The following is a 25,000-nucleotide window of genomic DNA, read 5'->3' as shown; positions in this document are numbered from 1 at the left end:
AACCCAAGCCTTCTGTCCTGCATGTGCTTTGGTTTCTCTCATACAAACACACACACACGCACACTCACACACACACACACACACAATGACCCATCTTTCTAAAGCCTGTGTATGTGTGTTCTCTCAGGGGCACTAGTGTTGAGTCAAAAAACTGTGTGTGTGTGTGTGTGTGTGTGTGTGTGTGTGTGTGTGTGTGTGTGTGTGTGAGTCAGTAACCTGAATCGTTCATTCATGCACTATACAATTGTCCTTCTACGGTCAAAACAGTGGAGCTGTGTATATGTCACCCTCTTTCTCCTTCACACTGACACACACACACACACACACAAACACACACACAGTATACATATAAAGGCATGAATTGTATAAATGAATACTGTGTGATATTTGAGATGAAAACAGACCCTGCAGGCAGACAGAATTAAACTAGTATTTCATGGGTCAATTAACCATAAAAATGGCATGTTCAGAGTTATATGTTCCAGTAATACAGAAACTATACTCTCTAACTGATGCATTTAACTGAACTCAATCTTCAATTTATGAATCCTCTGTTTTCATTCAAGTAGTACTGGAGTGCTTTGTGGTTATGGCATTAGCACTGCATCTGCATAGCCACCAATACTATAACTACAATCATTTACAACCATTACAAAATGTTTACACTACCAGCAGACACTCAAAGACACAAACACTGGGTTTCACAGTTCTACAGTAGCGACTAATTTCCTTCCTAACCCTCTTCAAACAGCCAAGATGTCAGATGCAAAAAATGGCTCAAAGATACTTTACAGTTAAAAGTGATGTTTGTCTGCACTAAACATGTGCGATATTCTTCAGCTTAGTGTGGTGACATTTATATATTACATCACATCAGACGACGCAAAAATATTTGCTACAGTGACATTAGTTTTCCATTTAATAAATGCAGAATTGAACTCTATGAGCTTTAATTATAAGCAGGGATGTCTGGTCCATTAAAGAAATCCACTTGAACAAGAACCTTCATTCAGCATTGCATTTCAGTGTTAGTACCGTGGGCTCTGAGCTGGGGATGGGACCTGCATTTTTTTTTTTTTAGTATTTGTTGAGGTGTCCAGAGGCTCAAAACATTCAGCAGCATCCACAACTGAATCGCAGGCTGATCACCCACAGGGCAGCAGGTTACAGGATGTGTTGACTTGTCTTATGTTTACTGTGTATTGTATTATATATTAATTATTACGGATTTCAGTTCAGAATCTGCCATACATATACATGTACATACATATAACATATAATCACAAAAAAATACCAACATTGTGTTGTTTTGCCAGTAAACTCACCAACACATCATTATTTTGTCTGTAGAGCATTTAGATAAGTGCTGTAGCAAAATAAAAACTGTGTGCATGGGCTACATATGTCTGTTCCATTTGAGTCTGTGTGTGCGTGATTGCCCAGTCATAATCATAATCATGATCAAAGGGATAAGTCCAACGTGATGTGTTATCTCACTGCTAAATATAGTTCAACTGGAAAGTACGGTTGCTGCAGGCTTATACTTCTCTGTCTCTGTCTCTCTCTCTACTTCTCTGTTTCTTTCTTTACGTCTCTCTGCAGCTGTTCGTCTATGTGGTTTTTCATTAGAGTGGGTCTGTGTTTGCATATGTGCACATTACAGGGACCCTTGCCAAACTGGGAACTCTGACAAGGCTGCCACTTTATTCACTGTCACCCTCCACTAGTGATTACACACTAACAACAACAAACACACACACACGCACACACGCACACACGCACACACACACACACACACACACACGCACACACACACACACACACAAGTATAGGAGTATGGTAAGATAGTGAGGGAGTAATGGAGGAACTGCCATTGACAGATGGAGTTAGGGAAGCAGGGGAACAGAAGAGGGAGGGGTGACGGAGAAAAAGAGAAGCAAGAGAGAGAGAGTTGTTAAAAGAAACACAGACAAAGAGAGACAGAGATGGAGAGAAACAAATGACTGTGAGAAAAAGAGAGAGTCTCTTTCAGAAAACAAACACTTAGGCAGCCTTGCATGACTTGCACTTTCTCACCCCTCGCCAACCCTGAGGTTGGGTGGGTGACTAGGAAGGTGGGTGGGGGGGGGTGGGGGGGGGGCACGGCACAGACAGACAGTCAGGAAGAGCCCGAGAAGGAAAAGAGCCAATGGAAAGAGAGGAATGAGGGAAATGCATGAAGAGAAGAAAAGAGAGGAGAAGAGAAGAAGCAGGGAGGGGAAACACAGGACGATAGCCGAATGGGAGAAACAAGCGACGACGATTGTAGGAAAAACTAGGGCAGACGCAGTACGCACTTACAAATGACATACTGTGATACACGAATACAAGTGTTCACACACACACGTACAGACACACACACACATACTAACTCTCTCTCGCTCCCACACACACTTCATTCAGAGCGAGCGCAAAACTGTGTGAAGTGTACTTACCAGGGTAGCAGTAGAGTAGCCCACTTCTGCAGCATGCTCCCTCTCCCCCTCTCTCATTCCTTTCCTCCCTGAACTCCTCTCCTCTCCTGCTCTGCCGTGTCCCTTGTAAAGCACCCTGAGTCTCACTCCGTCTCCCTCTCTCCCCCTCAAGCGGAAAATCCCAGGCAGATTCAGTGTACTTGCGCTACAAACTGCTCTCAGCCTTTCTCACCCTCCATACACTCACACACACACACACCGCAGACACACAGACACACACACACACACACACACATACATGCACACAGCCAACAGCCCTCTCCTAAATCTTGACAGAGAGGCAGGAAGCTCCCTGACTAACAGTGTCACACAGAACTCAGGTGATCACACACACACACACACAAACACACACGCTCACAAAACTGGTAGCACACACTTGCACACGCCCACAGGGAGGGAGTCCCGCATGCAGAGTTCCAACGTGTATTATGCAAGGGGCTGAATGCGAGCCAGAGCTCTCACACTGTCTGCCCTACACACACACACACACACACACACACACACACACAGGGCCCCTCCCACGGTTTGCTCGGCCAACTTCATCAGGTATTCATTCAAAAAACACACACACGCCAGCTGGCTGCACGCCCAGAGACCGCTTACAAGCAGAGAAAGAGAAAGAGAGGGAGAGAGCGAGAGGGTGTAACAGTGAGAAGGGCAGAGAGGGGGACTGTGGGAGAGATAGAGAGGGAGGGAGGAAGAGAGTGAGCAGCAGAGATTAGAGTGAGAGTGCATGAAAGAGTGACACATGGAAAACTCATGTACAAACAAATGCTTGTATCGAGGGCTGGAACTATGAATAATCTGTCACTTCTTTCACAATTTATTGATTAATTATGGCCTATCAAATGTCAAACAATAGCTTAAAATGCCCATCACAATTTTTCTGGAGCCAAAGCTGATCTTTTCGAATTGTTTCTTTTAACTAACCAACAGAAGGAAACCCAGATATTCAATTTAAAACGATATGAAACAAAGTAAAAGCAGCAAATCCTCACATATGAGAAGCTGGAACCAGCAGATGTCAAAATACTGTCCACTCATGGATTAGATAAGTGTCTCCTATCTGCATGGATATAAAAAACTGATATAGACATACCTACACATGTAAATACAGTAAATACACACACAAAGACGCAGGTTTGAGAAGAATACACCACAATGAGATCAGTGAAAGTCACAAACCACTTTATAATCACTGCCTACTGTATTTGTCCTCAGATACAGTATGTTTTCAGTTATGCTCAGACTCAACGAGGCTGCACTTCCTGATCTCGACCACTAGATGTCACGACTGATTACCTCACTGACAGTGTACAGCAGTCTATTTCCGTTAGTTAGCTGACCTAGTTAAAAGACCATTTGGAAGTAAATATAGATGAAATGTGCTCCTCAATGCTAAGAGATGGAGCACGCACGGGGAAGAAGTGAGCACACACTCATAAGATGTTAACACACACACACACACAAACACACAAATAAATGAGTCCCACTAGACTCAGTGGGTCTAAACATGCACTAAAAACACATCCTGTTTGTGTTGGTTGGTCTTCCTGTCAGCTTGATATCAATCCTATGTTACACGGGATCTTCATGGACTCTTTAACTATTGCAGGGCGGGAGGGGTTTTAAAGTTTGGTTTTAATGTGGTTAAAAGAATAAAAATAGTACCCAGAGAGGCTTGTCTGGGTAAGAGGATTGCCAAGAGGTAATCTTTAATGTTTTCTTTGTTTATTTTATTTTTTGATGGTAAGCACTTGATAATGTTTAAAATGGTTTTATGATCATTTGTCATTCAAACTCTGAGAGCACTATGATGTTTCTCATCTTAGACTTGTTAGTGCGGTTAGACTTTCTGTAGGTGCTGCTCTTTTGTTGGTCTGTTATTAGTTCTTGTTGTTCATGTTAAAGATATAGTTCCTGATTTTCAATAGCAATGAAAAGTGACCACAAATCGCAAAATTTCCTTCCTGTTTTGAAATTAAGCCAAGCATTTGTTTAGAAATATCATTTCTAACATATTTTGTGGGTTTTTAGGCGCACTTTTGGAAGCTATAAACAAGCTACTGTTGCACTGTTGTCACTACTGAGTCACATCTAAGTGACAAAAAAAAGTTACAGCTTAAAAGTAAGAGACCAGGAGGTACAGAGGCAGAATGACAAGGACAGAAGTAAAAAAAAATACAGATTAAAGACTCAATACACAAAATAATCTTACATATACGAAGTAAAATCAACAGACAGAAAACCAGACTAGACTGTGTATTTGCTTCACAGTCCATTCTGTTTCTTCAGGTGACCTCAACGGCACAGAAACATTCGTCTGTTGCCTTGGCAACCAATTGGAGCCTCTTGGCATTTAATCATAATTCATTTGTGTGGGTTTGTTTACAATCTGCCGTCGAGTGAAAGCAGTAAGAGGAGAGGAAGAGAGAGAGGGAGAGAGAGAGAGGGAGAGAGGGAGGGGGAGAACGAGCATAAAAAAGATGAGAAAGGAGAGAATCAGTTCTGAAAGATTTCAGCTTTTATACGTATTTATACATTTTTAGTTTCCGTCTTTGTTCTCCATTTGAAACTTTCTCAGTCTGGCTAAGGTCGCCATACATCAACGCCCTTTAATCATTTCTGGAAACACACAAAACTCTGATCTCCACTTCCAACCCCACACTCTAGACCCACATAAATATCAGTTTTCTCTACTGCCTGACCATGTCCATCAAGAACCATGTTTTGGTTGGATGTTAATAACAACTGGAGACCATGAGTAAATGTCTAAAATATCACCACTTGGTCATTACGTGCTAAGATAGAGTGCCACTCCATCTGCAAAACCTGTTTTAAGGTCCCTCAGCTTAAATTCCTCTTTATAAATCTGTCACCTCCTCAAAATTTATATCTTTCTTTCAAGAGTGATGGATTTTATGTGTGTAACATGAAATTGAGAACATCCCTTGGCTATATTAGACAGCTGCATATGAAGAAAAACTTTTTTTTTCCTATTAAGAAAAAGACATTATGCTGCCTGACATACAGTAGAAACAAATAAAAACCTGTAATTTTCTCTTTTGTAACATCTTCATAGTCATACTGCTTTATTACAACTGACTCATCACATCAAAACTCCTTCAGTAATCACCAGGTAATAAGAATCAATGAAAGGTTGAGAGTGCTGAAATTTTCCACAGCAAATACCGTGCTGCTCTCCCTCCGTCTCTCATTTCTTGTGTCTTTCTGCAGAGCAGAGAACAGTCTCAGTCACAGTCAGTCACTAAGGAAACTGATGAAAAGCTTCTATATATACACACACCCATATACATATCACAGACTTCTCTTCTCTCTCTCGCTCTCTCTCTCTCTCTTTCTCTCTCTCTCTCTCTCACACACACACACACACACACTGACTTTTGCGCTCTCTCTCTCTCTCTGTCGCCCACACAAACTTCACACACGCTGCGGTTATGACAACGGCAGCCCCCGCCCTCCTACACTCTCTTTACCCATCTATCCCCCCTCCTCTTCGTCTCTGTCGGCTAAAGTCTCAGCTCTCTTGTTTATCCACGTCTTTCCATCTGTCTCTGTGTGTATGTGTGACTACATGTGAGTGTGTGTGTGTGTGTGTGTGTGCGGCAGGTGCAGAGCCATCTAATGGCCACACACACACACACACACACACACACACACACATACACACATGCACACAAATGATCCTTACAAGGCTGGCTTTATGAAGGCACACCCTTACTATAATATCTTAATCATATCATACCAATGTTCTCTTCATAATCTATCATTCAAAACTTTTTTTAATCATTACATAATCATGTTAACAGTGCCCTATGAACTGTGGGCCGTTTACACACTCTACAAATACTTTCTTTCCATACCCCTACATCTCTCTATCTCTCACACAAACCCTCTGCCAGGCTGCGTTAACTTACTGGCAGTGTAGTGCGCTACTTCAGCCCAAGCCACATCCCATTCACAAACCTACTAATCCACACACACTATTAGAGCCCTACTAGTCACATACACACACACACAAAGAAGTATGCATGTGTGTGTGTGCAGGATTAGGGAGGGACTGGAATGGATGGGCAAATCACTGCTAAGCTCCTCTATTGCTCTATAATCCCACTGAGTACGCACACACATACAGACACACAAATGCGGAAATGTGCAAACATGCGTGCGGCCGTGCACGTGCGTACACACACACACACACAAACACAAGCATGAACTGATGCTCTCACTCTTTCAAATTGACGCATGTACAAAGCATCTATACGCACACACCCACACAATAAAAGCAGCCATCACAGACATTCAGACAAACAAACACATAGGCAAAAGTCCAACACACTCATTCAAGGGCAAACGAAGATACAGACACTCACATATTATTTCAAAGACAATATATAATCCCGCTCAGAGAATGTGTGTTACGGCGCAAAGGGGAGTAAGAGAGAAATGTGGGAGGGAAGGCAGTTGGAGGGAGAAAAAAAGGATAAATGGAAGCTAAAAGTAATAAAGGAGCCCATTGATGAGAGAAAAGGGGAGAGAGAGAAGTAAAAGACAGAAACGAGGAGTGAGAGAAAAGGGACACCTAAATGTAATTCAAACTCCATTCATCATTACACCATCCATTCATCGGCTCTACCCACACAACTATCATTCCTTTGTTTGTTCCCTTCAACATGAGACCCTGCATTACATGCATTATCACTCTCTTTAAAAATGTGAATATGGAAAATATTTTTACTATGAACCACCACAGCTCAAACAGGATTTATTGTTTCTCCACAAGCTTCCACAGGGCAAAGATTATGATGCGAGATATGATGTGGCTCCTCCACTGGCAGAGACTACTTTACTGACTTAATCTGCCTTTGCTCTGGTAATTTTAAGCATGGCTAAATGGAAAAATAACAAAACAGATTGGCAGGTTCACTGTTTTGCTTATATTTGTCATTTTGCAGATGAGTGATTTAAATTTTGGGATAATAAAGTTGAACTTTAACTTCCACTTACTACATGTTGAATTATTATGTGATATCAAATCTTCTTCTTCACTATTGTAATGCATTATGTTTTTGTCTTAAGAAACTTAGAGTTATATTCATTACTGATTAATTTTATTTATTATTATTTTCTAAATTAATTGTTTTATCATTTGGTTTATAGACTGTCTGAAATTGCACAAGGTATGTTTTGTCTGACCAACAGCCCAAAACTAAAATTCTTGCATTTTTTTCCCATTTTTGCTTACAAATAACATTAATAACAATAACATAATTAAAATAATTGCCAAATAATTTTGATTTTGATCATTTCATTTAATTTCTTCAGGTCAGATCAGCTGGGGGGAGTGAATCTGCATTAACGTGTTTATGCAGAATCAATTAATGCAATTAATGCATTTATTGTGTGGTTCAAAATATACTCCAAACTTTTAAATATTATATCTTACAATAAAGCCTTATTGTTTATACAACTCACCATACACATACATACATAGAGAGTCAGGCACTGATGGAGAATATTCCTTCCCCATTATTCACCATCTGTAATGCAAATTTAAAGCAAATCCTCTTTAATATTTATCACACGTCATCTTTCATCCCATGATCTTTTCATGTGGGTGGAACATGGTGAGAAATGCAAGCAGGCAACTGGACTCAGGCTGAAGTCAGGTTGAGGACAGGCTGACAGGTGCGGGATGTCTGACTGTGAAGAGCTGAAGGGAGCCCGGTGCTAAACAGAACGCCTCTGCAGACAAATTGTAACACACACACACTATGGTACATTAAAGCTGCTGGATTTGCTCGTCCACAAACACACACATTATTTTCTCTTGCATGTCAGAATGAGAGAAAAAGATCGCAGACACTTTTTTTTTTTTTGCGATGGTGCCTGTATGTGTCCACATCTAGGACAGAGAACCATACTGTTGTGTGCGCTGGAGGTGAACTGCCCCGCTGTAACAGGCATAGGGAGGCAGACTGGTGCTAATTGGCATGAATGGGCAGTGCAGCGGGCATTGTGCGGGTAAGGGAGAGGTGTGCGACTGCTCAGCATGTGTCCTTGTCTGTGAATAATGCGTTCCACCTTTTCAAAGGCACACAGACAAAAATGTCAGACAGGCAGCAGCACTGGTTGAGCATGCGGACTCAGGCACATTCATCAAAGCCCTCTGCTCCACCCGTACACACATCTAACACCCCTGAGACTCAACAGGACACACATGGAGCACACACCGGAACCACACAGACCTCAGCCATCATCCAAACAAACAATTTCACAGCCAGCCACACACAAACACACACACACACACACACACACACACACACACACACACACACACACACACACACACACAACACAATCACATCACACGCCACAGGTGTCTGAATGCTGCCCAGCAGAGGGTCTCCTCCTAAGACCAAAAGCTGTGTGGTGGACACAACACAAACACAAACTTTGCTAAAATACACAAACCCATATGCATGTCCATTCACGCTACTGTCAACAGTCAAATGCACATAACCATGTTGAATAACCGTGTTGATTGCTGTCAGGCTCCAAGAAAGGGAAAATGGCTGTAGTCAAAAGAGCTATTTCTACACAGCGAGGCGCTTTTTGTGTGTGCTCTGAACAAAGAGACCTGCACCATATAACAGCAAATGAAGACATCAATTTGTCTTGTTAATGTTTGTGCTTCATGAATAACTAATATATAGACCATGTGCATACAGCCGCAGGGTAAACTGTGTGTACTACTCACGACTTGAGCAAGAACGAAGAAACACTTAAAGTTCCTCTCCTGGTTTTGAGTTTTTAATGATTTTAATTAATTTTTAATGAATAAAAATCCCTTCATGGCGTTAAAATGGCTCAAATGTAACTCTACACCTTTGCCTTGTTTAGTATTAGTGGATCTATTATTATGCAAATTGGCCCCGCCTCTTTCTCCACCCACCACTCAGACGCTCGGCTCATCAAACACACAAACCTCTGCTTGTTTTCGGTTTTGCTAGCTACTATATGCTACACAATAGCAAGTGGTGATATAGAAGTAATTCAGGCATACATGATTTTTACTGGACAGGGACTTTAAAACAATTCTAGGCAAACAAGAGTTTTAAAGCTAATAGGAAGAAAGCCTTCATATCGTCACACACAAACAGGGTCACCTGTGTAACCTGTGGACAATAATACTGGACTTTGTTGAGGGGGGTATGTATTCTTAAAATAATACTTTTTAGGGGCAACAAATACAGGATTTTTGAAGTTGACACCAACAGTTTGATGTTTGAGAATATAAAATTCCAACATCACGTATGAAATTCTGTAACTAACAGCTGAAGTTTATGTTTGCGCTGAACTATTCAGTTTCCAGCCTGACTTAACAAACCAGTTTGCACATGGTGGCGACTGTTCAAGTGTACACTCACACTGCCCGTGTTGGCTCTGAGGAAGAGCAGCTTCATTCCAACACAACTGCTTAAGACTTTGCAGAGAGAGAGAGGGAGAGGCAGAGAGACAGAGAGACGGACAGACTGACCGCACAGGCTTGGACACTGCTTGCTCCACTTGTCCAACTAATCGCTCGTTTTCTTTCGTTTTTATGCACACGCACATATTGTACACACAAACACAGATGAAAGGAAATTCCATCTCAGTGACATTCTTTGGGTGGGCCTTTTCAGAAAAGGAAAGGCCAGCAACCGCTTTATCCGTGTGTGTGTGTGTGTGTGTGTGTGTGTGTGTGTGTGTGCAGTTACCAGAAAAATACTTGTTTGAGTGCAAAATTCATCTGAATGCATGCAGTTGTCTCATGGATTGAAAGAAATAAAAAACAGACATGTTTTAGAAAATTTGTTGCACACACAGACACAGATTGTCTAGAACGTACACCCTTTGACCCTGATGGGGTTTCAACACCAAACAGCAATCTTTTTTTGAAGACCACTGACACTGTTCGTGTTTATAGTTTGACAGTGGTTATGTAAGGATTCACAGTGGAAGAGAGAAATGGAGAGGATAAAGATGTGTGGAGGAAAAAAGGAGGGAGGGGTGAAAAGAGGAGAGGAAAGAAGGACAACGGGAGGCAGGATAAAGGTACAAGTAAATTAAAGAGAAGCAGAAAGAAGATGGATAGAGACAGTGACATCACCTTGTACTGACACTGCAGTGAGGGACAAAGAAAGAAAGAGGAAGAGAAAAGGGACATGGAGAGAGAGACTTCAGAGATCTATTAGCTGATAGAAGTCATGCAGACAACCTCCCACTCCTTAGGCAATTGATTCGAGGATATTGTGCGGAGCATGTGTGTGGTCCAGGTATTACTGATGTTGTGGGGACCTAAATCTGTTCACACAGTCACATTATGGGGACAAAAAGCAAATCCCCATAACACAGATTATTCAAATGTGATGGTGAAGACATGTTTTAAGGTTAGGGTTAGAGAAATAGCAGTCATGCTTAAGACTAGAGTAAGTCTCCAGGAAATTAATGTACACCAATGTCCTCTCATGGAGATATGATTGTGTATGTGCGTGTGTGTGAGAGAGAGAGGGAGGGAGAGAGAGAGAGAGAGAGAGAGAGAGAGAGAGACAGTCAAACCCTGGCTTCGGGGCCTCAGGGCATAATGTAGTACTACTAGAAATCTCTCTTTTGAGACTGCTCTCAGTCTTTCTCCTGTCAGTGTGTGTGTGTGTGTGTGTGTGTGTGTGTGTCTGAATTCATGTTTGTGTGCAGACAGGTCAGAGTGTGAATGTGTGTGAGAGAGAGAGAGAGAGAGAGAGAGAGAACAACGGAGAGAGAATGAAAAAAGCAACTTAGCAGTTTGTAACCAAAGAAGTAAATGTGGGCTTTAGTCACTTTGGTCTGTGTGTGTGTGTGTGTGTGTGTGTGTGTGTGTGAATGTGTGTGTGTGTGTGTGTGTGTGTGTGTGTGTGTTTGTGTATTTCGATTACTCATGTCGAACCATTAAATTTTAGGGTAAAGTCTTGGTTTCTGGTTAATGTAAGGGTAAGGTTTTGCATGTAGCGTTTATGGTTAAGTTTCCAGAGACTAAATGTAAGTCAGTGCGATGTCCTCATAAGTGACAAAAAACAAGTTTGTGTGTCTGTGTGTGCGTGCATGTGTGTTTCAAGAGGACAGCATAATGGAATGCCTCAGTTCAAGACTTGCCAAGAGCACTTTTCCCATACGCCAGGGAGCCAAGACTTCCCCTACCAGCCAAGAATAGCACAGACTTTCTCACTCTCACTCTCTCTTACTCTCTTTCTCACCCACACACACACACAAACATTCACACTTTTTACTCTTTGGATTCAACAAGAAAGAGCGTGATCGTGTGAAGGAGGGAAGTACAGGCTCACAATTCAATCAGCACAGTGAAAAAGAGAGGGAATGAGAAAGAAAGACGAAGGAACATTTTCTGAATTATGTAAACCGTGTGCAACATGTTTGGGCAATATAAGGCAAAAAAGCTGACTTTCTGGTCAAACACAACAACAAAATCTCTAATATCTTTCATGTATGTGTTTTCATGGGGCATTGACCAACTTAACTCCTTTGTACAAAAGGTCAGATTTCCTTGAGTCATATGGGTTCAGATGACACTCAGGTGGCTATATTCAACTCATCAAAGCCTCATTCAGGTCATTCATCTTGTTACTAAGTAGCATTGTGACAGTGAGGAAAATGGCATCAGAACTGAGTTAAAGTGTGACTGGGAAAACGGGAGATTTATGACAGTAACAAAGGGGTATATGTAAGGAGAGGGGGACTTACTTTTAACCACAACCTGCTCTATAATAATATGGTCTATAAGTTTTACACAATGTTAAAGGAAAGTACTATTTAAGACCAGTGCTATGAAATGGATCAGGCACATACTGGAGGATGATATTTCCTGGAATGATATATGGAAAACCTTAAGACAATCTTTCCATTGTACAAAAAATAAACTGAGACCATTTAAAATACCTGACAGACTGTATAACACTCCATCACAGCTGTACAAAATGGGACTATGGGATGACAGTTAATGCATAAAGTTTGTTGCTACTGAAGGAACTCTGCTCCAATAAAATGAAAGCTCTCTGGTTTGGCAAAACAAAAGCCAGCGATGATCAACACTAACAGAGCCATTCCACTCGCACTTCAAACAGATTAATTGGGAGATTAGCATAACTTCAGCAAAGTTTCATCAAAGAATAAAAAAGAATGTCTTCCTCTTGTTATGTATGTTCACAGAGAAGGTAATTATGAATAAATGGATTTCTTCAAACACACCACCACAGAAAGAATGGCTCACTGAAGCAATAGAAATTATTAAGCTGGAAAAAAGGCAGCGAAATAATGAGCCAGAATATGATGACCAGTGGAACCGTAAACATGTCAATATAAAGAAGGAGGGAAGGGGAAAAAAATCTGTGACCACCATTTTTATTTTATTTCAGTGTTAGTATTGCCTCGCCCAGTGTCAGCTGGGATTGGCTCCAACCCCCCCGCAACCCGGTTCAGCGTTATAGATAATGGATGGATGAATGGGTGGGTGGGTGTATGTTAGTATTGGTGTTGCTGTTGCTGTTAGTATTTTGGTTTCTCTTCTGGTGTGAGCTAATAATGGTTGCGTAACTCTGTTGCCTCAGTCGAAGTTGAAGGATATCAACAGTATCATTTGCATTGGGTAAGGGTTGGTTTAGGAATGAAATTGGTTATGAAGGGTTAGAAATGATTGCCTCACTTCTTTGTTGATTTAGTTTCAGTATCAGGCAATCTTTACTTTTTCTCTGTTTGTATTTTGTGAGCTAATTAAAAAAAGAAAGAAATCAAAAGAGTTCAACCACTTCTCCCATGGCGAGGCACCAAATGTTGAGGCAACAGAACAACAGGGAGCAAAACTCCAAAAGCGCAGACACACTGTGTGAAACACTCTCAACTCATTTTCAGTGGGTTATCGCAGAGTATGAGGTAGTTAAACACTTAAATTTTTCTCTTAAAAACTGGCTAAGAGCAGTGTTAAATATGAATGACTTTTCTCTTTCTCAAACATCTGCATCTCAAAGGACTTCAACAAAGCATCACTCCAGAATTGATTTCACCCAGTAAATGAGCCTTAATATTTGCAATTAGATTGGTTTAATGATGTGTCTGAAAACCACACTGCTGTTATCTAGATTGCAACACTCATTCATGCAAAGAAATTACCAAGCAAAGCAGTCATCTCTAGATTTTCAGCCGAGCCTGTTGCTCAGACCAGTGAGGGCTGTCCACCATTACATTTTAATGTCTGAACTGCTGATGCCTGTGCTGTGCAATAATGAAATGTTTTTAATTAGTTTGTGATGCATATTATTAGATCCTAGCTGGACAGATCAGCGCTGCCTTGAGACTTAACCTGCCAGTTAGTATCCTGACACTCTGGTAAATTCAAACATTAATCTTCCAGCTTCCTGGTGGAGGTCATCTAGTGTCTGTTATTAAACCGATGTCCATTGTTTATCCTTCATGACAGTAATATACAAAGTATCACTCTGGGTGAGAGGCAACTGGAAGATTATTTCCAAACATGAGAGGCAATGAGGGGGAGGGAACATGAAAAACTTTGCTTAAATGTTTGTTCTTATCGATTTTTAATGACTCACTGGAAAAAGGCCTTATAGTGAGCCGAGAGACTATCCATCAAACAGAAGGCCTGAGTTCAAAACCTTGACCTTACACATTTGCTTGGCTGAAATGTCTGTGGGCAAGATAATTGCCAGCAGCCCTGACCCTGCGATCTTACCTCCCCATGGAGGGGGAGAAAGTGAAAAGAGAATTTCCCAACTGGGGATCAGTACTGCTACAAAGAAAGAAATAAAAGTGCAGCGAGTAATTCAGAGGGAAATCAAAGCAGTTGTAGTTTATGGTTGTGGTTCATCGATGAACATGCATAGAAATCAGAGACCCAAACACACGCATAAGTAATAAATACACACAAAGCAATAACCTACAAAACAACCCTCCCTCCTCAGGCCTTATTCATATGGTCTTTATCACATTATCAACACTGCCATATATTATATATATTATACATAATGCTGCTCCAACAGAGAGCTCAGATGCAGCCTCATAAACAAACACACTGTCACTAGGCAGACTCGCTTTCCCTTAGCCTAAAAATGGCTCTCCGCCAATCACAGTGTGGGCAGAAAACAAACTTAGTTACCTCAGTTAGCCGAGGCCCACTGGCTTCATTTCAGTAACTGAATGATGCATTCTTATCTTTCTGGTTTGAAAGTGGCGGTGAATGAGTGAATGAGTCACTTACCACACTGTTTGGTCAAATGAGAGAAAATGGGGATCATAAGAGTGAGCCACTAATTTGAACCCAGCTATAATTTTGATGTGCTGTGGTTCAAAGCAAAAGAAAGAAGACAGTTTGGTATATTCACTGCGAGCTGTGCATGTGATGAGCTGCCACTTCACTCACATTAATATCAAATGCACTTGCATCTGTGCTGTGACCAGAGTGACAGGTTTATCAGCAAAACAAGGCTCGTGGCTATGGAGAAAACGCAGGGCTGGAACGTCCTTGATGTCAGAACCAGCGACATCAAATGAAACATGACAGTCAGACTAACAGCTTTTAGTTTGGAATAGCAACATGGTAGCAGTTTGTCAGTAATGATTCAGCAGTAAGCAGTGAACCACTGTCTTACAGTTTATCAGGCAAACCTCAGTTCAAGCTCAACTAAAAACATGATGTAGGTCTCCATGTAAAAAAAAAAGTGAATTTATCTAAATGATTATAGACACAGTACATGTTAACAGGAAGAACAGGAATATTCTCACCTCATTCAACACAACTCCTCCAGACCCCCCTGGTTTGTCAGCAGGTGGTACAGCCCATGGAGAGGGTTCCAGACTATCCCAGAATGCAGTGTGGTGACTCAGGGACTCAGCACTCCCTGGTGGATGAAAAAAACCAAAGTTGAAACTAAACTAGGGAAAGAACTTTCCTAATCTTCCGCAGAAATACAGACTGTAGTGTCCAGGTTCCCTCCAAATCATACGCACTATATGGCAGATATACACTGTGCTGCGAGCATAAGCAGGAAGTGCAAGTAGCAGGAGGGATGCGGACACTCAACTGAGGACACATCACAGGTTTCAACACAAAGCTACACATAACCCAGGTTCGATCCACAAGCACATATGGGCTTCTAACACTTTACTTCAGATGGAGTTGTGGCTGTAAACGGCAAAACATGCAAAACGTTTGATTTCCAACTGGAGGATATCACATACCACTTACATATTACTATTACTGTAACACCAGCAAAGCAAACACTTTTGAAAAATATTGTGTGAAAGACCAATGAAATTCTTCTGTCCATTCTTCCAGTTCAATGTTCACACTTTAAACCTTTAAGCCCTTAAAACCTTGCTAATTTTTTCATATTTTCACTGTGCATCTTTTTCGCTCTGTAGCTTTTATTTGCTCTTGTCTGAAAGTGTTTTATTGTAAAAAAAAAAAAACCAAAACAAACTACAATGCAAACACAGGTAATCATTATAACAGCACCTGTCATATCATATTCACAAAAAAAAAAAAAACACTCCAGTGCATCTTTAAAAACATCATATGTGCAGCAAGCTGACTTCAGCAGACACCCACGCACCAGCATAAGAGACAGGCCGGCTGATCGTCGACAGCGTGCTCACACTCAGAGGGACTAATTAGGCAGGTTGTGGTGGAATGATGGGGATGTTACAAGAGACGTTTCCCCTGCTGGTAGTCAACTGTGTGTGTCTGAGTGTGTTTGTAGGGTGTGTGTGTGTGGAGGTGTGTGGGATGTCAAACATCCTACTGACCCACTTCTTATATATCTGACTGTGTGTACATGAGGCTGTCAAAAAGTGTTTTATTGCAGCTTATAGAAGAGCGAGGAGGGAATTACAATATGTGGCTGGTTTTGTGTGCTGCATTAGTAATAGTAAAATACATCCATGCACACTTTTTTATGTTATGCATGATGATTCTATTCTACTGGGGATTGAGAGCGACGGTGAAAATGAAATATGATAATGGAACAGTGAGGGAGAGAAAGAGAGATTGAATGTCTTTTATGTCAAACATTGGAAAATCAATAGGTTTCAAAGGTGGGCTATGCAGTAGTGTCAGGCTTAATGTAAGCATGTATGTAAACACATACACTGACTGCACACAGTAAGCAGCAGCATTTGTGTGCACTAAAGATGTTTGTAAAGTGTGAGGGAGAGACAGAGGAGGAGAAAAAATAGATGTGTACTGAGGCCATGGATTAGCAGACACCAACTGGCAAAGGAATCCATCATATGGCAATAAAAAGGCAAGAGAGAAAGAGGGATGGTGATAAAAGAGGAAGAGACAGACACAGAGAAAGAAGAGACAGAAACAAAGAATGAGAAATAGCAAAAAAAAGTTAAAAGAGGAAAGAAAAAGTGAAAGAGAGGTAATCCAGAGGTGAAAAAAGGGAAGACAGATGGAGAGAATAGAGAGGGCCGAGAGGAAGAGAGAGGCGGCAGAGAGGCAGAGAGACAGAGAGAAACAGATGGTGGCAGAGAAGAGGCAGATAGAAACTCACTGGGAGCACAACACTGGCTGAGCCAGCGAGGCACAGCGGGGAGTATGGAAAGCTGAAAAATGTCAGTGGAAAGGGAGGAGGAGGAGGATGGTGAGAGGAAGGACGGAGCAGAGATTAGGACTCATTCCAAAACTCTAACTCTATGGGAACGCTTATGATACCTGATAGTCTCTCCAGATGTTAAGTTCAAATATACCTCACCTTACACATGAGTTTTGTACAGGTAGGGTTAAAGTAAGTGTTGTTTTAACACCTTATTTCAAGGTTTTGTGTATAAATGCAGTATACTTCAGTTCATGCCCTCTCACAACCATCCATCAAGTGATTCATCGAAAAATGACTAATTCATTTCGTGTATAAACAATTACACACTCAAATACAATATAAAGTTGCCAAGTTACCCTTCCAAATTTTCAAAGAAATAAAAGAAAAGTTTCTGTACAAAGTCAGATAGCAATGAACTGGTGACCACATTATCAGACTGAGTTTTAATCAGAGCCACATGCTACACTGTAATAGCAATAAAAGTGAATTCTTAGCTCAGGCCAACTTCACAAGGTCTGAAAATGAAACTGGTGCTTATGAAATTCCTTAACTCTTAGTTTTAAAATACAGTGAAAATTCAGACAGAAGCTGCCATGATGATGATGATGATGACATTGTAACGATAACACAAGTAAAACACAATAGATACAGTTAGCTAATACTTGATTGTTTATGAAGAGAATGTACAGTAAATCTAATGTGGCTTTAAATGTTCAAAAATAAAATATAAACACTTTTTCAGCCTGATTACAAGCTTCTCCTCCACAGCACATACTACTCTTCAGTGTTACACACACACAAACACAACTAAAGACACTTTGTCTCAATCCATCATGTCCAGAATTCAGGCAGGCTAAATTAGTCATGAATGGTTCAGTGTAAACCACATTAATTGAAAGGCTGATTGAATTGCAAAGCACAGCGGATCAGACAGCTCCAGTAAAGACCTCTGTGAGAGTGTGTGTGTGTGTATGTGTGTGTGTGTGTGTACAAATCCACAGAGCTTTGAGGTTTTCTCTGTATTGTACCTACATTACATTGTATTAGATTCATTTAGGAAACACTGTGAGTGACTTACAACAAGTGCATTTACCCTCCACACAAACAACAAAGAGCATGTTGGATGCTACAGCATTAGCACATACATGACCAGAAACACCTGTTTGTGTACTGTGTGTGTTGTGGGTCAAGCAGATGTTTTATGCACGTCGAAGCATCTACCTGACACTGTAACTTACAATGATTTAATAATAATTTGGGGGTTTGGCGTCTTGCTCGGGGCATTTTGCCAGTACAACAGTGTTGCAGCCAGCGTTGAAGTGACTAAATGAGCAGTTTTCACACTTGAAAAAGAACAGAGCTGCCATCTACTGTGCGCATGCCCTGCTGTTGTCACAGGGGGTGAATGAGTTCGTAACTTTTGGTCATTCATGTGTGTCCTGTGGCTTTGCGTGGGGGCCTAGATCAAAAGGCGATGATATCCAACATGTCCAACAAGTGTTCCCTGTGTGAGTGTTTCTCTGTACTTGACCACATGCTGGCATGATTACACCATGACTACTTTTGTCCACTCAACCATCATTTCATCTGTTTAAGTGCCTGCATTCTTACCATTCCCTCTTTGCCAAGTGTATTAAAAAAAAAAAGTTGTCCACCCACAATCACTGTGGTTGCCGCCAAATCCTTAGCCCACTGTAAAGGTTTTGCCAAACAGTGCAGTCCTTTTTAAAAAAAACAAAAAAACAGTGGCTGTAGACTGTGGAACCACAAGTACTGGGTTCAGTAAAAGATTTACCCAGAAATTGTTCTGAAGGTTGGACTCCCCACTATAACTCGGTTATGGTGAAAAATACAGTGTTGGATGTCAGGCGTCCAAGACTAAATGTTTTCTGTACATGTTTTTGTTTTGTACAGAGAGATGTGTAGGAAGGAACATCTCAAAGCCTTAGGCATCCAGTTTCTCAGTTTCTAAGACCAATTATATTTGCTGTGGTACACAAGTAATTGCTTATCGTAAATATGACAGACAATCACATTCACAGGAACACAGACACATAGACAGAATACTTTCAGAGCTGACGTAGTGTCTGACAGCTGTTTGGTTGGTTGAGGCAGAAGAATGCAGTGAGTCTTTTTGTGTGTGTGTGTGTGTGTGTGTGTGTGTGTGTGTGTGTGTGTGTGTGTGAACAGCCCAAGTGACTGACCATCACTGTAATGTAAGGGAAATGCCTTCCTCAACCACAACCCCATTTTCCTAGACTCCAACATACCACAAGTGAGAATCAACCGTCTGAAGGTTCAAGGTCCTTGGAGCGGGGAGGAATGTTATCTTGGGTGCACACATGTCTGAAACGGCCAGTGTCCTTTACTTATCGCCATCCTTTATCTACCATTCCACAGTCTTTTGTTACTGGGGGCGTGTATGCGGCAGCTGCGTTAGTTCCAGTGCCACGAAAATAATTCCTGTTACTGACCTGAACTATTTCTAATATCCAATTTTGTTATAGACTGTTGGAAGGAAGGGGAAAAGAAAGAGAGATCACAAGCCAGGAAGCACGTACAAATCATTCAGCAAAGACAAACATAAAAGAAAGGCCAGCATTTCCAGGTTTACAATACTCTCTCTCTCCCATCCTCCCTCCAGTTCCCAACTCTTTCCAATCAAACACCATTTATAGCCATTCCCTGCTCAGTGACCCTCCAGTCTAAAGCTCATGTGAGTGACAGCCAGGGGTATGTAAAATCAAACAACACCATAACAAGGAGGGAGTGATGCTACTGCAACCTACAGCTCCCTCTCAGCTAGCCACTGTGGTGGGCGGGATCAGGCTGTAGGCATGATTCTTCATTGCTCATTATCAATAAAAAGACAATAGAGAAAGCAACTAATTGACTAATTGAATAATTTAAACCTGATTAGACCTAAAAGTCAGATTTATCGGCTGTTGTTTTTAAGGTTTCACACACACCACCACTCTGTCGGCACCGTCCAGCACACCCCTCTTCTTTATTCACGACAATGTCTCCAGTCTTATAATAATGTAGACAGAGTATTGTGTCCTGTTTGAGCTTTACTTTGTAAGGTTATACAACTTCACTTGTGGGTGGAGCACACACACACACGCAGAAATGCTTGCGCACACAAACAAAGAGAAAGGACAGGCATTCATTTGTCCCAAATAGAGACAATGGGGTAAGACAAATCCAAGGCTCTGTGTGCGTGTTTGTGTATGTGTGTGTGTGTGTGTGCGTTATGTGGGTGTGTTAGTGTGTAATCTTTTGCGTTAAGAGGGCATGCTGAGAGAATAGGAAGCGTGCTTTCTGTGCCAACCCTCTTGTTGGCAGTCAAACAAGGACACTCACGCTCACACTCACACACGCACACACACACACACACACAGTGCTGAGCATTTTTAATTGGCCACTGATTTGCCAGTTAGTGTTCTTGCCACTCTCTTAACCTCACTGTGCTGGCCCCCTGCCCCAGAGTCTGGCAGAGACACAGCTGGACCTGGAGAATGTGTGCATGAGTGGGCGTTTGTGTGTGTCTGCGTGTGTGTCATCCAGAAGTAATTAGTTTCATGTAAGTGTCTGTATCTGTGCATTATGTGTAGGATGGTGTCATTTCCACTGAATATTTGTTTGTATGTGTGTGTTCGAAAGATTCATTTTTACAAAGTCTCTGCATTCTAAATATCAGCTCATTCAATCTATTGAAAATTCTTGTTGTAATTGTAAATGTGTGTCGTTAAATGTTGAGGACCTGTTGCCCGGCTGTTCCAGGCTTGCTGCTCAGAGGCTTACAGACATGATCACACTCTGATCAGTGGAACTGGGATCCTCAAATGTGTGACTGTGTGTAACCACATGAGTGTGCTGCAGAGCATCTCTGAAAGAATAAAAAACATACACTCAGACAATCTTTCAGAGTTAAATTATAGTTTAAGGAAACTTGCACTGAACTGTCAGAGGAATATGTAGTCTGTGCAACACGGTGTGTGTGCATGTGTGTGTAATGCACATGATGTATGTAAGATTTATGTACCCAGTATCAGAGGCAGATTGCATCCTCCTCTGCCATATTTCGCAAGGCACTGACAATCGCCACTCTTTCCTCTTGCACACTAACACTCACACAAACACACACACATCTACGAGAAACCCAAGGTCAAAACAGAGAGGATGAGACAAGTGTGCTGTGTGTGGTATGTGTGTGTGTGTATGTGTATGCATGTGAGTAAGTGTGCGATGACATCATTACTAGAGCAGAGCACTCTGTAGCTGATTGATGGAGAGAGGGGTCGTTATGGTCGGTTATGCTGTGAGCTCACCGCCCAGCGACCAGGCAACTCGCCCTTGCCAGTATTTGTGTGTGTGTGTGTGTGTGTGTGTGTGTGCATGTCTTTAAGTGTGTGTGTGTGTGTTTATGTGAGTGTGATCTCAGTCTTTCAACTCACAGGATGGATGGGTTAACCTGTTTCCAACATAAAGACTCATGTACAGACACGTGTACATGTACTGTAGTACATATAGATACCCCTATACCGTGCTGCGTTACATATAATCATTCAGAGCAGCAGATCAGTTCCCACACACACACAGAGACACGCCAGTAGCTTAACACATGACAACATTCAGGCTCTCATCTTGACTACTAAGTGGCAGATGCTGCTGTGTAATTACTGCTTCTAATGCCGCTACAAAGTTAATTATTCTTATACATCTGGAATTAGAACAGTGATTATTTACAGTGTGTGACAATGCGTATTGTGAGCGCTAAACAGCAAGGATTCATTCCTTGTATTTCATTAGGAATTTTTGGCTGCTGATTCCCTCATTTTTTTCCCTCCAGCCTCTTTGCTGCAGCCAGTGCTGCACAAGTAAATTCATGACACAGTTTGCAACAATGAAAGACTCAAAATGTCCAAACGTTAATTATTGTAATGACAAAAAGTAAAGCAATGACAATAACTGCTCACATGGAAAATATCCATTTATGCATATATCTAGTATAGCATGTACATATTTACATACATTATACACTAATCTACATACTATGAATGCATCCACATGCAAATATATCATGTAATGCAAGATGCACAGTGTATACACAGGGCTGTTTCCTCTCTGAACTGATGGCAGAGGATGTAACCTGTAGATATCTGTGTCTGTATTTTCACCAAGCAGGGCACAGACTTGCTCTACACGGCTTCATTCACAGAATTACTACAATAATTGTTTTGGTAAAAACTAATTTTGGTAATTGCATCAGACATATTTAAGCACAAGAATGAAAAATGCTGCTTATTCTCTACAAGTGTCAGCCGGTTGATAAAACTGTTTATTATTAATGTCCATTTCTTTGGGTTCTGGGACTGTGGGTGGTAATGATATGTTTAGCTGCTGCTTGAGAGCCAGCCACCAGGTCATACTCTGGGTTATGTTGTTTCCATATAAAAGCTAGATATTAGTGGGAGTTTCATGACCCTCTTTTGAATTTGTAGTACCAGTGGTTGCCTTCGTATGACTTGTCTACCGATTATGTCCACGACACTTCTGATGAGTTGTGTTTTGGTAAAATCAAGCTGTAGACAAATGAGGAGAGAACAAAGTTTTCTTGGCAGTACAACACTGACCGACTTGTAAGGAGATAGTCAGTTCAACCTCTCACATGCGCCCTATCAGTTTACCAGTCGCACACATACACACCGACACGCTCCTCAGATGACTGCCCATTGAGAAGTGAATGGAAGAGACACAATACTACCATCACGTCACAAAACACAATCGTGGCTCAGCCTGCTCTGATGTCACCTGAACAGCTGAAACCTACCAGGCTCTCCAGCAGACTTCAAACAGAATGAGGAGTCTGAAAGGCTTACGGGAACTGACAGTGACTAAACACGACCTCAAAGGGCTGCAAAAATAAAACGGATATTTTTAAGGACTTTTTATGAAAACAAGTGAGTCAATGAAAGTCACAAACATCTGTTCTTTCATCATCGCCTCATGCTATAGTCAGGCTTCATGCGAACAAAAGAGGAAATGTATTTTAGAGGATGGATTTTGAGCCCAGATATAATGGGACCAAGAGCATTAACCAGAGCTGGAGGTCTTACTAGCGACACTGTAGATACATACTCAATTTGGTTTCTTTCAAAACAGATTACAGCAGAAATGCTGGTTTCCATCTAGCTGTGTGTCTTTGATAAACAGAGAAACAAGAAAGGTGCTTTGATGATGGTATCAGTGATTTGAGAGTCAGTTATATTTGACTGAAATAATAATTGTACCACTGCTGAGAAGATGATAGATATGTCTGAGATGGTATGTCTGAGTTTGTCACTGTATAGCAATGAATAAAACATCTTACTGTCTAGGTTGGGGTTTTATATTTCTACTGAGATTGCATATTAACAACTGGAATGACAACAAATAAAAAATCCAATAATCTAGTATGAAATCTTTCACTGATTGTGGCCTAATTTATTACAAAGGTGTGTCAGCTAAATGGAAACTAGGGTTACTGCTTATGAGGTGGGTCACATTTTATCAATGAGTATTTAGCGATGTGGATGATAACCCAACTCGTTTTCTTGCACAGGAAATGACAATATCAAAAGCAGTTAAACCCTGATTTAAAACAAACTGCATCGCTACAGAATGAAAACAGAGTCTCTTTGAACGAAGGACAGATTAAAAAAAAAGAGAGAGATAGAAATGAAAAAATGCAGTGGCAGATGAGGCTGGGGTGATAAGAGAGAGAATGAATAAAAGTAAGAGACGGAACACAAAAGAAGAAGCGAAGAAACAGAGTTGGGGTTGGGGGTATGATAAAGAAAAAGGAACTTGTCTAAGTCTCTCTCTCTCTATCTCTCTCTCTCTCTCGCTTTCATTCTAAGATCTTCAAAGACTAATGCAGCACTCCTGAGACACTGTTACCAACACTGGTGGGACACACACACACACACACACACACTAGTACGCCCTGCTGCGAGACAAGCTCTGTGCTACCCTCCTCTGAACCAAAGTAATGATACACTTGAAACTCAGACAGACAGATGAAGGGAGAAAAAGAGGCTGAGTCAGACAGAAAAAAACGGATGGCATAAAAGAAGAAGGAATTAGATAAACTGTATTGAAGATGTGTGATGGGAAAACAACTGCAAGCCTACCGACAGTCAGCTATGTTTGCAGAATCAGTTTACAATAGTGTCATATGTATATTTCACAAAAAGTGAAGCAGATAAAAGCCCAAACCTCAAACTATGCTGTGATTTAACCTTGTTACCATATCATTAAAACACCAATCAAAGCTGCTCTAATCAATATTTTATATCATATTTTATATCATCATCACCCAATTCAACAGTTTTTCAGTTTGTTTAGTTTTTACCACATTCTTACTGTTTTCATTCACACTCACCGATCTCTTCGACCTTGTTTCCAGCTGCAGTCGGCAGCTGTTTTAGGAAAATGGCTCTGATAAACGCCCTGTACACTTCCTGCACAGGCAGCAACAAACAGCAGACAGCCTTAGTGACTAGCAGCTTAAGACACAGACATTGTTCTGACTGAGAAGGAGTAGATGGGGAGGGTCAAAAAATACAGGTTTACATATAAAATTTTAAAATGCTATTGTAATTCATCAAAGAAAAAATAATGTTGTATGTCAGCAAGAAGGCTCTGCATCTATATCAACATGGTAACTCTATTACAAGGAATCAATTTAGTCAAAAACAATTTCCATTATTCTTCAATGTAGCATTACAAAAATAAAAGCAATAAAATGAGAAAAACTGCATTCCCCAGGCAGCTAAC

General features: G+C 41.2%; 1 protein-coding gene across 1 annotated transcript in view; it reads right to left on the bottom strand.

The window, feature by feature from the left end:
• atxn1a (ataxin 1a) overlaps positions 1 to 25,000 on the bottom strand; it is an 85,270-nt gene that overhangs the window by 13,783 nt on the left and 46,487 nt on the right. Inside the window, exon 3 of the mRNA XM_071499372.1 lies at positions 15,360 to 15,475. The gene's annotated coding sequence lies outside the window, so the exon portion shown is untranslated. The remainder of the gene's footprint in view (positions 1 to 15,359; positions 15,476 to 25,000) is intronic.

The sequence above is a fragment of the Trachinotus anak genome, unplaced genomic scaffold (assembly GCF_046630095.1).
Source record: "Trachinotus anak isolate AG129_WGS33_773 ecotype Australia unplaced genomic scaffold, CSIRO_AGI_Tana_v1 ptg000016l, whole genome shotgun sequence".
Taxonomy (NCBI): Eukaryota; Metazoa; Chordata; class Actinopteri; order Carangiformes; family Carangidae; genus Trachinotus; species Trachinotus anak.
This window is presented reverse-complemented; position numbering and strand designations above follow the sequence as displayed.